Here is a 9,988-nt window from a genome sequence, read left to right as displayed (position 1 = left end):
AAGCGTCTGCCTTTGGCTCCGGTCATGATCTCAAGGTCCTAGGACTGAGCTCCACGTCGGGCTCCCTGCTCTGTGGGGCGTCTGCTTCTCCCTCTGCCTCTGCTGCTCCCCCTACTTGTGCTCTGTCTCTCAAATAAATAAACCAAATCTGAAACAAAGAAAGAAGAAAGAAAGAAAGAAAGAAAGAAAGAAAGAAAGAAAGAAAGAAAGAAAGAAAGAAAGAAGAAAGGAAGGAAGGAAGGAAGGAAGGAAGGAAGGAAGGAAGGAAGGAAGGAAGGAAGGAAGGAAGGAAGAAAGAAAGAAAGAAAGAAAGTCAACACACAACCTGTCATTTGAGGGCGAATCTCCATGTTTAGCATCTAAATTGCTGATCATGAGGCAACTCTTACTTTGATTTGCTAGTTCCATATGGATAGATTCTGACTTAGACTCCATTCAGTTCCCTACTTGGGTCTGTAGTTCCTCTAACCATGCTCAGCATCCATGCAGTTTGGACATGGACCATGAGAACCAAATTGCAAGACCCTCATGAGAAAGGATGTCTCGCGAGGAGCAAACGCCCATGAAAGCCTTGTGAATCTTTTCTCATCACCATCTCACCCTCCAACTTCTTCCTCTTTGTTTTCTGACAGTAATGAACCAAAACATGGTGATGAATGCCTGAAAGCTAAAGGGATTATTTTTAATTCTGAAACTCATTTTTATGGATCTGTTGCACTTATAATCATGTTTAGATTGTTCCTGTTGCTTTCTCACTATTTCTCAAGGGAGATAATTTCACTTTCTATAAATCTTTCCCTTTCAGTTCAAGGAGAGTTATCTGTTTCCCTGCATAGACAAAGCTGAGTGCTAAGTTGATTTGGTTTGTATCACTGAACAACCATCGAGACTCATCCAGGGACGGCTGTCCCCCCTAGGTGCACAAAGCGAGTGGTTTGGGGAAGCAAGGGGGGCAGACACAATTCAGGGATTCCCCCTTCATTCATATCCATCTACTCTACAGTATCGCGATGTTGCCACAGAAATTACTAATCCCTTTGAAATTATTTTTGTGTTTATACATGACAGTGGGAGAGAAAAGTCATAAATCTTCAGGTAAGTTTACATTTCCATCAAATAAAGTGCCTGCAAAACTAAAATAAAACTCAACCTCTTTATATCTCACAGATACACTATGTCCAAAAACAACATGATTTGGACAGTTATTTTAGTTTCCAGGTAAGTAAAAATTGTTTAAAGTCCTGGTGATTGCAATGCAGCCTTTTACCATTTCAGGGTCCCGATATACTGTGCCATTTTAAAAGTAGCGATTTACTGGTATTTTTGTCAGTTATTTTGGTAGTTTTAAATCTACGGATATCAATATTTTTATCTTTTTTTACTATTTTTAAAGTAAGGTATACAAAGATACTCATTATATGTATTAAAATTTTCAACTGAATAAAGGTGCATCAAAAAACCCTCTACTGATTAAAATTTTTCCAAATTATTGTATCATTTTAATTATATTTCCCTGGATATCTAGTAAGATCAAACATTTTTTCTTAAATCTATTAATGATTTATGTTTTCCAAAGAGTCAGTTATAGGCTTTATTAAGTTATAGGCCTCCCTGAGGGAACAAGTCTTAGCATGAGAATTTTGGGAATATGAAACATATCTGAAGGACATAAGTAGAATCTTCTTTGTGAAGTGTCTGATCAAATATTTTGCACATTTTTAAATGTTGGGTTTGACCTCTTCTTATTGAGTTGTAGGTGTTCTTTATATATTCTGAACATGAGACCTTTGTCAGATATATCTTTTATAAAAAATTTCTCTTCAACTGCTGCTAATCTTTGCAGTTTCTTAATGGGGTTCACAAAGAATACACTCTAAAAAAAACCCAACGTGGTCTTGGTCTAGGTCGAATTTATCAATGTTTTATTTTGTCTCATTCCAGAAATATTTGCCTAAGCCAAGGATGCAAGGATTTTCCTCAAACGTTCTGCCAGAAAGTTTGTCTGACACCCTCGTTTATACCTAAGATCCATTTCAAGTAAATTTTTGTGTATACAAGAGGTGAGGGCTGAGGTTCATTGGTTCATATTGATGTCCAATCACGATGGCATGTTTCATTGAAAAGATTATCGTTCCTTTTTGAATTACTGTGGCACTTCAGTAAAAAATAAATGGATCATATCTATGTTGGTCTAGTTCTGGACTTTATTTGCTTCTTTCATCTCTGTCTTTTCTGATGCCAGTCCTCGAGTCTTGACTCCTGCAGTTTTAGACAAACACTGATAATGAGTCAGTGTCTATCCACTAGCTTTGTTCATGTTTAAAATGGTTTTGGCTATTTCAGGTACTTTAAATTTCCATTTCCACGTTACAATTGACATCACTGTCTTTAAAAGATTTCCTTAGATTCGGGTTGTGTTTGCATGAAATGTGTAGATGAAGTTGGTGAGGCTCGCCACGTTAACAGCATTGACTCGGCTAATCCGTGAACAGAGGTAACTGACCGGTTAACGACGTGCTCCGCAATCACTCCAGCAACACTTGGCAGGAAAGCTTCCCGCACTTCTGAAAGTTTTCTCCATTTCTTCAAGGTTATCTAAATTATTGGCATAACGGGGTTAACGATTTTTCATGATCTTCTAGTGTCTTGAGCATCTGTAATGATGATCCCTCCACACGCCCCTCGGTTCGTCTAGCAGGAGTTTCATCAATTTGTAGATTGTTTTTTTCATAAATGGGTTTGGTTTTATTGATTTTTCTCTAGAGATTTCATTGTCAGGATCACCGAGGTAGGTTCTTACCTCCGTTATTTCCTGGAGTATCCCACACATGTGAAATTGAGCTCATGGTTGGTGGTGCGGTTCAGATGGCCCCTGTTCTGACTCCTCTCCTTCTGTGTGGCCCACCGCTGGCTGCAGGTGGGGCGCTGAACCCGCCTGCCCCCGCAGGCTTGTCTCCTTCCTCCTGGCGTGGATGACACCCTGCCGTTTGCTGCACACACATTTGGGACCACTGCTTCTTATTGTGGGATTCAGCTTTTCATCATGATGTGATGTCCATCTTGTTCCTAGTAATTTTATTTGCTCTTAGAACTATTTCTTCTAACCTTCATAGAGGCACTGCTGTAATTTGTATTAAAGTATGCATGATGTTTTTTCCCATTCTTTTACTTTCGATCTATTTTGTTATGTGTGATTTTCTGGTGTACAGAGTATAGGTGGGTCATGAGTTTTTCTCTATTCTGCCAATCTCTGCCTTTCAACTTGTAAATTTAGACATTTTCGTATATAAAGTAAGTATGTATATGCTGAGGCTTATTTTTGTCATCATTTGCTTGTATTTTCCCTTGTGTTTCTTGTTCCTTTGTTTTTTTTTTTCTTCTTGTCCATCTTTAGGTTACTTAACTCCTTTTAGAGTTATATTTTGATTCATTTATGATTTCAAGCATATCAATTTGTACAGTTTCTCTGAGTGGTTGTTATGGATCTTGTTATGACATGTATAACTTATCGCAAGCTATTGGTGTCAATGTCTCACAACTTAGAGTCGGGTGCAGAACGTTTGTTTCTCTTCAGGTCGCTTTCCCTTCCAACTTAAAAATATAATTATCTTAACTATTCCTCTGTAAACATTTAGCACCACATCAGACAGCTGTAACTTCTCTTCCAGGCAAAATCTTTGAAAGAAGCTCATGCAATGAAGAATAAACAGCTTATTAATAAGTGATAGTTGCAGGGGCAAAGGGCCCGCCCTAGAAGGAAACCACCCTTAAAAGGATTTCACACCCCCCTGGAAGGAGCTCTCCACCCTCTCCCACATGACAGGGAGACGACAAAAGCCTGATGGGGTGACAGGTGCAGGGAGGGTTCATCAGGTTAAAACAACCCGCCACATAAAGCCCATAAAAAAAACCCTAGACTTAGAAACTCCAGTGGCAACCCTCTGGGGTCCCCTCCCTCCTCGGGAGCTTTGTACTATCACTTTGCTCTCGCTCAGTCAACCTGGCTTTGCTGCCCACCCCTCTGTCTGGTCTCCCTCTGCATTCTTCAAAGCAGCCTGACCAAGAACCTCGGTCACTGACGGAGCAGAAAATCCTGTAACGATACTTCCTCCCGTGTTTCCCCGTCCAGCATTCTTTCTCCTTTTCTGAAGGGTGAGGTAGCCACGAGTCTGCTTCTGCAGCTGCTGGAAGATCGCGCCCGCCGCCTGGCCTGGGGCATGAAGCAGGGGCTGAGGGGCTGAGCCTCCGCTGCAGTGACTGTTGGCGGCGATACGGATCACCAGCAGACGCCCCGCTCCTGGAAAAGCGTGTGGGTCCCCCTGGTCTCTGCTGCTCTATTCTTTAAACTTATGGGGTTTTTTTTCCTTTTCTTTTTTTAATAAAATAAAAGGCTCTGCGTAAAATTTGTGATTCCTTCCAGCCCCGTGTGCTGGGGCGCTTACCGAGTGCTTCTGAAAGTCACAACAGATGCTCTGCTTAAAGGCTGTCGGCTGCTAAGCTTATCGTTGTCACCGTGGGGGCAGCACGCGCACCTGCTGCCGCAGCTGTGCCAAGGTGGGAAACAGCCGCAAGGCCGCTGAACCGGTGTAAAACAGCAGAGATTCTGCACATTTTCCCAGTCGATGGCGTATGTGGGGCATGAGTCAAAGAGGTTGAGCTGCCAAGAATGAAAGGTTCAGGGGAGCTTTCACCTGTGAGCAGGGTCACATACTTTTGGTTTTGCAAATATGTTTACATATGGAGACAAAAAATATGATCATATACGTATATTACTTTAAAGTCTTTTGATGCATATTTATTGATCATCACATACATGCACCACGCTGCCTGTGATGTGGGAAGTACCGTTCTGGGTGTGGATGAAGCGAATCCGCAACTATAGTCCATCAGGTGAATGCTTGGGAGACCACACTCTAGATATTTCGCATCCCCTCTGTTGTTTAAACCACCCAGTGTATGGTATTTTATTATGGTAGCCCAAGTTGACCAATACGTACTTTTTCAATTTGAAACAGAATTTGATTCCATCACTATGAATTATTCCATCCATAATTATCTAGCCATAGCCTCAAAGGTCACATTCCTTTGACTATTTGAACATCGATTACATCAGTCATATTCTTCCAACAATGTTTTAGTATAAAGGTTTATTTGTTCTTTGGAAATGAAATTCCATTTCCTCTTATAGATAATTGCAATGCTTTTATCTCATTGCTCTGTCCAGAAGGATGGATCATGGAAGGACATTAAAAGTAACTGTATATTACTATTACTATTAATAGTATAGACAAATAATAGTTTGTGTTTTAAGAATGAAGGTTTTAGCTTGAATTAATAAGTACCTTGTACTTTGTCACTATTTCTTTTTATTAACACACACACTCACACACTCAATTACTCCATAGGGGCGCAGGAAGGGAAACTGGATGTGTGTTCCTACATGCGGCGAATTTATTTAAATAGAAAAAAAATGCAGAATATATTTAACAGAAAATGTAAAAATATATGTACTAGCACATTTCATGTTTGTGGAACTTTACTATTTTCTCATGAAAAATTACATCTGGGTCTGCAAGATGAATGATCATATTTTGATATGATATGATTATGATAATGATCATAAAATGAAAGAAGCAGCAGAATGAGAAGAGAAAGAGGGTTTCTCTCCCTGAAAAATTTTCAAACTGAAGTTCTGCTGTAATTATTCACTTTCCACTAGTGAAATTATATTCCTACCATGTCTGTCCTGTATGTCCCAGAGAGTGAGTCACATTCTAATATATCATAATTTTAGGTTATTAGGTTAATGAAAACACAATCAAAATATAAGCAGAGTGAAGAAAAACAGGGCAAAATACCTTGGAATTCAAAAAGAGAGAAGGAGAGGGTCTCCTGCTTCTGACTTTGCTTGTAAGGGTTAGAAAGTGGGTGCGGAGCTTCTACCCATGTCTGGTAATCTTCTTGGTACTTTATTAAATTAAATAATTTGTTTCCTTAACTTATAGAAAGAGAACTGGATCCATAATTAAGAAACTGCTACCTAATTTGGGGTCCACCTTCACGCAGCTGATGATTTTTTAAAAAGATTTATTTATTTATTTGAGAGAGAGAGAAAAAGTGCACGCATGCAAGAGCATGGCGGGGGGAGGGGCAGAGGGAAAGAACCTCAAGCATGCTCCCTGCTGAGCAGGGAGCCCAACACAGGGCTGGAGCCCAGGACCCTGAGATCATGACCGGAGTCTAAACCCAGAGTCAGATGCTTAACCGACTGAGCCACCAAAGTGCTCCCAGCTGATGAGTGTGAATGAGCTGGATCTGTACAGGCTGAAATGCCTTCAGATCTAAGAGGAAGGAAACCGTTTCTATGACCTTTAAAGAACTTTAGACTCTAACAACTAATAATGGTATTAGTCTTCATTTATCTTCCATTCTGATAGTGTTTCCTCTTTAAAATCTCGGAGTGGCACCTAGTGAGGGCTTAGGAACGACATTCTGAAACTACCTGAGTTATAGAACTTGGCGCAGACGGTAGAAATTGTCTGCAGAAAAGTTTGTGCTTTAGAAAAGCAACATCAAATAAATTTTTTAGTGCCTCTGATTTTCACTTTTGTGCAAAGGCAGTTTTATTACTGTGATAAAGAGTATTCCCATTATATCCATGCAAAGCTCATGAACAACCAGTGATTGGCCCTTCAGTTAGGGTGTAATCATCAGTCATCTGTACAGAATGAAGCTAGTGGCACACAGGAATGTGAATAAAGAGCTAATGTCAAGGACATATCCTAAGTAAACTCTCGACACTGTGAAATCTGCGAACACTGATGCAGGACGTCGCTTTGCTACCTCTTCTGCTTTCATTTGTCATCTCCTAAAAGAACAGTGAGTTCTAATTTCACCTTGCCTTGTTTTCAAGCTTTCACTCTACATGCAATTTATGCCAATGTTTACCTGCCTCGAAGACATACAATGAAGATCTATGAGGTGTATGTTTAAAGTTATGTTTACATTATTATTTCCCCACATGTTGGGTCCCTGGACTTGTCTCTAGAGATGCTATAACTATAAGCTTTGTCAGCTAGAAATAATACTGTATGTGGGAAGAGGAAAGAGTCTCTGCATTTGGGAAATGCGTTACTAATTAATAGCTGATCATGCCGCTTACATATGGTGAGAATTTACCACTTTTATTCCTTTAAGGAAGGATGGAACACACACTTCAAAAATCATGTGATTAACACAACTTTTGTAAGTGTTCATTCAGTACATAACTATTCCCCACAGCTCCCAAATAGGGTTAACATATCTGAATAAACCACCAAGTGGAAAAGATAATACCAAGTAAGCAAGACAATGAAAACGAAATAAAAACTAAAGACCAAAACACAAGCCCAGGTATTCTAGATTTCAAGGGTGACTTAGCTGAGTTCCCATATCTGAGTCACTTGGCTCTTACCTCTAAAATGGGAATAATTCTTTATTAGGCTAAAAGCAAAGGATTATGAATCTCTTTGTGGGCTTCAGGCTTATGGTTACTTGTGTTCATGAGTTCAATCTATTTATTTCCTTGATTTCTCCCATAATCAAAACCAAATCAAACTGTTTACAATCATAAATCCTTTTTACCCATTACCTCCCCTCCCTACTTCTGGTTTCCCCTGAAGGAACCAGACGAGTCTGCGGGCAGCCACAAGTTTTAATACTAATTATAACAAAGGATGGTATATACTTATCACATGGTTAGACACCCACTCACCCGTTAATCTCTACCAACATATATATTTTTTTCTTTTTTTAAAGATTTTGTTTTAAGTAATCTCCACACCCAACATGGGGCTTAAACTCACAACCCCGAGATCAAGAGTTGCATGCTCCACTGACTGAGCCAGCCAGGCGCCCCTATTTACTTTTTTCTGACTTCACTGGTTTCTTGATCTCCAAAACTCAGTCCTCGTATTTTACTCTGCAGAGAATGTATATTCTCCACTCTGCTAAGCCCAGGACTTGTATTTGCACATTCAAAATCTCACTGATGCCTCAGCAAGAAAGGCAAGATTTACACATCTATACTTGTTTTCTTTTTTCAGAAGTTAGAGGGGCTATCAGGAACTTTGAACTTTGAGCTAATGCTCAAAAAAATGCTCTATCTCCCCTTTCCATCGATATGTGTGAGTGGGACAGATGGGTTAAAAAATGCATTTCAGATGCATTTTTTACAGATAGGATATAGCTACAGATAGGAATTTCAGCTACCTTCTCTTTAAATGAGTTTGAAAAGATGGATATGCAGGGACAATAGTGATTCTTTCCAGGCTTGGGTGGTTATGACCAATCTTTACGTATATTTAAGTTATTTGTAAGTGATGGGTTTATTTTTGTCTTTAGTGATCATCAATTGTTTGGTGAACAGATAAATATTGGAAACAAAGGGTAAAAAACGTAAGAATATTTAGAAATTTTCAGCATTTTTATTCAAGGGGCTTGTTTGTTTTCTGAATCTTCCTTTTCTTTTTTCCTATTTCATGGCTGAGTATAACTTTTTTGCAATTGTTTAAAGCAGAAAATTTATTTTTAATTATCGGTCAAATTTAAGGTCTTTGCATGCTGAACAGACCATTCTGTAACCCATCATAATTTATTCATCAATGTTGCTTATTTTTATTTATCTTACTTGTAGGTTATTATTTAGCAATGTCACAGGTCTTTACTACTGTACGTTGAGATTCTCTCGAAATTTATACCATTCTGAATAAAGGATAGAATAACTAGGTACTAGAATATGAATTGATGCTAAAATTAAGGGGAAAAAAACCAAATTGCCTGGAAAAAAGCTCAAAGGCGATATCTGCTAGTGAACACACTGTTGCTTTTGGCTGTTTGGCGTGACGAGGTCATATGAGGAGTAAAGCTGAAGAAAAGGAGGAAAGGTAGGGTCATAGACTTGAAAGGTTGTCATAGGAGGGTGAGTTGAAAAGAAGACAGAAAACACAGGAGGTAGGATACAAACTTGAAACCGCAGCAGAGCCTGCAGGAACTGGTTACATTCTTGATGTTGTAGCAAAACTAAGCCAAAGAGAGGCTTCCCAGGGCGCTGGCTTCCCACGTCCACACTCACCACAAAGGCCGGGTGGGGTCAAAGCAGTTGGGATTTGACTTTTGGAGCAGAGGTGAGGTGACAGACATCAGATGGAGTGAGCCATGAGTGGAAATTTGAGGAGGGGGAATTCAGAGAAGGGATGTTTCCCCTAGCCCCAAGAAAAAGTCAGAGAAAACAGCATTCCCTTTTCTTGTTCAAAAACATAACATAGTAACTGGACTTTCCCTGGGGGTTCAGGTTTGTGTGGGCATTCTTTGAGGGCTTCTGAGAACCATCTGGAGAGGCTGATAGGTTGTCTGGAGGCCCAGCGCCCACAGGCTGGTTTGTGACAGGTGCGAGGCTGGTGCCCACAGGTGCAAGGCTGGTGGTCAGTGGGAGAGCTCTGCACTTGAGTGAAGACACGTGCGCAACTTAAATCAGATCCAAAGTGACCCCGTGCAAGGTGGTGACCTGCGAGGCACTGTGTCCCCCAGCAAGAGAGCTATCTTTGAGGGGAGTCTGAATAGAGGGGAAGGAGGCTGTACTGCGTGTCTCAGGGACAGGCAGGGGGACAGAGCACGCAGAACACAGACTGTTCCGAGCCCACCTCCCTCTCCCGCCCTGCTTCGGTCCAGGAGGAGCCCGGGAGGCAGGCAGGGACCAAGGAGTGCAGGTGTGGGTAGGGATGCCCTGCAGCTCCTTGCTACCCATCTTTCCACATCAGCTGTATGAGTTGCATCATCTGACCTAGAACATTAAATCCATAAAGGCATTGAAATTTTAATCACCAAACTAGGCTTCTTAAAAAAAAAAAAAAAAAAAAAAAAGGAATGCTTGTCCATCTCTGATATTCATCTGATTTGCACCAGGACAGCAGCATTGGTTGTTAAAAATCAAATTGCTCTGGACTGGTGA

This window comes from Callorhinus ursinus, unplaced genomic scaffold (genome assembly GCF_003265705.2).
Source record: "Callorhinus ursinus isolate GAN/ISIS: 27379988/994484 unplaced genomic scaffold, GSC_fseal_2.0 scaffold32, whole genome shotgun sequence".
In the NCBI taxonomy this organism is placed as follows: domain Eukaryota; kingdom Metazoa; phylum Chordata; class Mammalia; order Carnivora; family Otariidae; genus Callorhinus; species Callorhinus ursinus.
The sequence above is the reverse complement of the archived record's forward strand: the minus strand, read 5'-3'. Positions refer to the sequence as shown.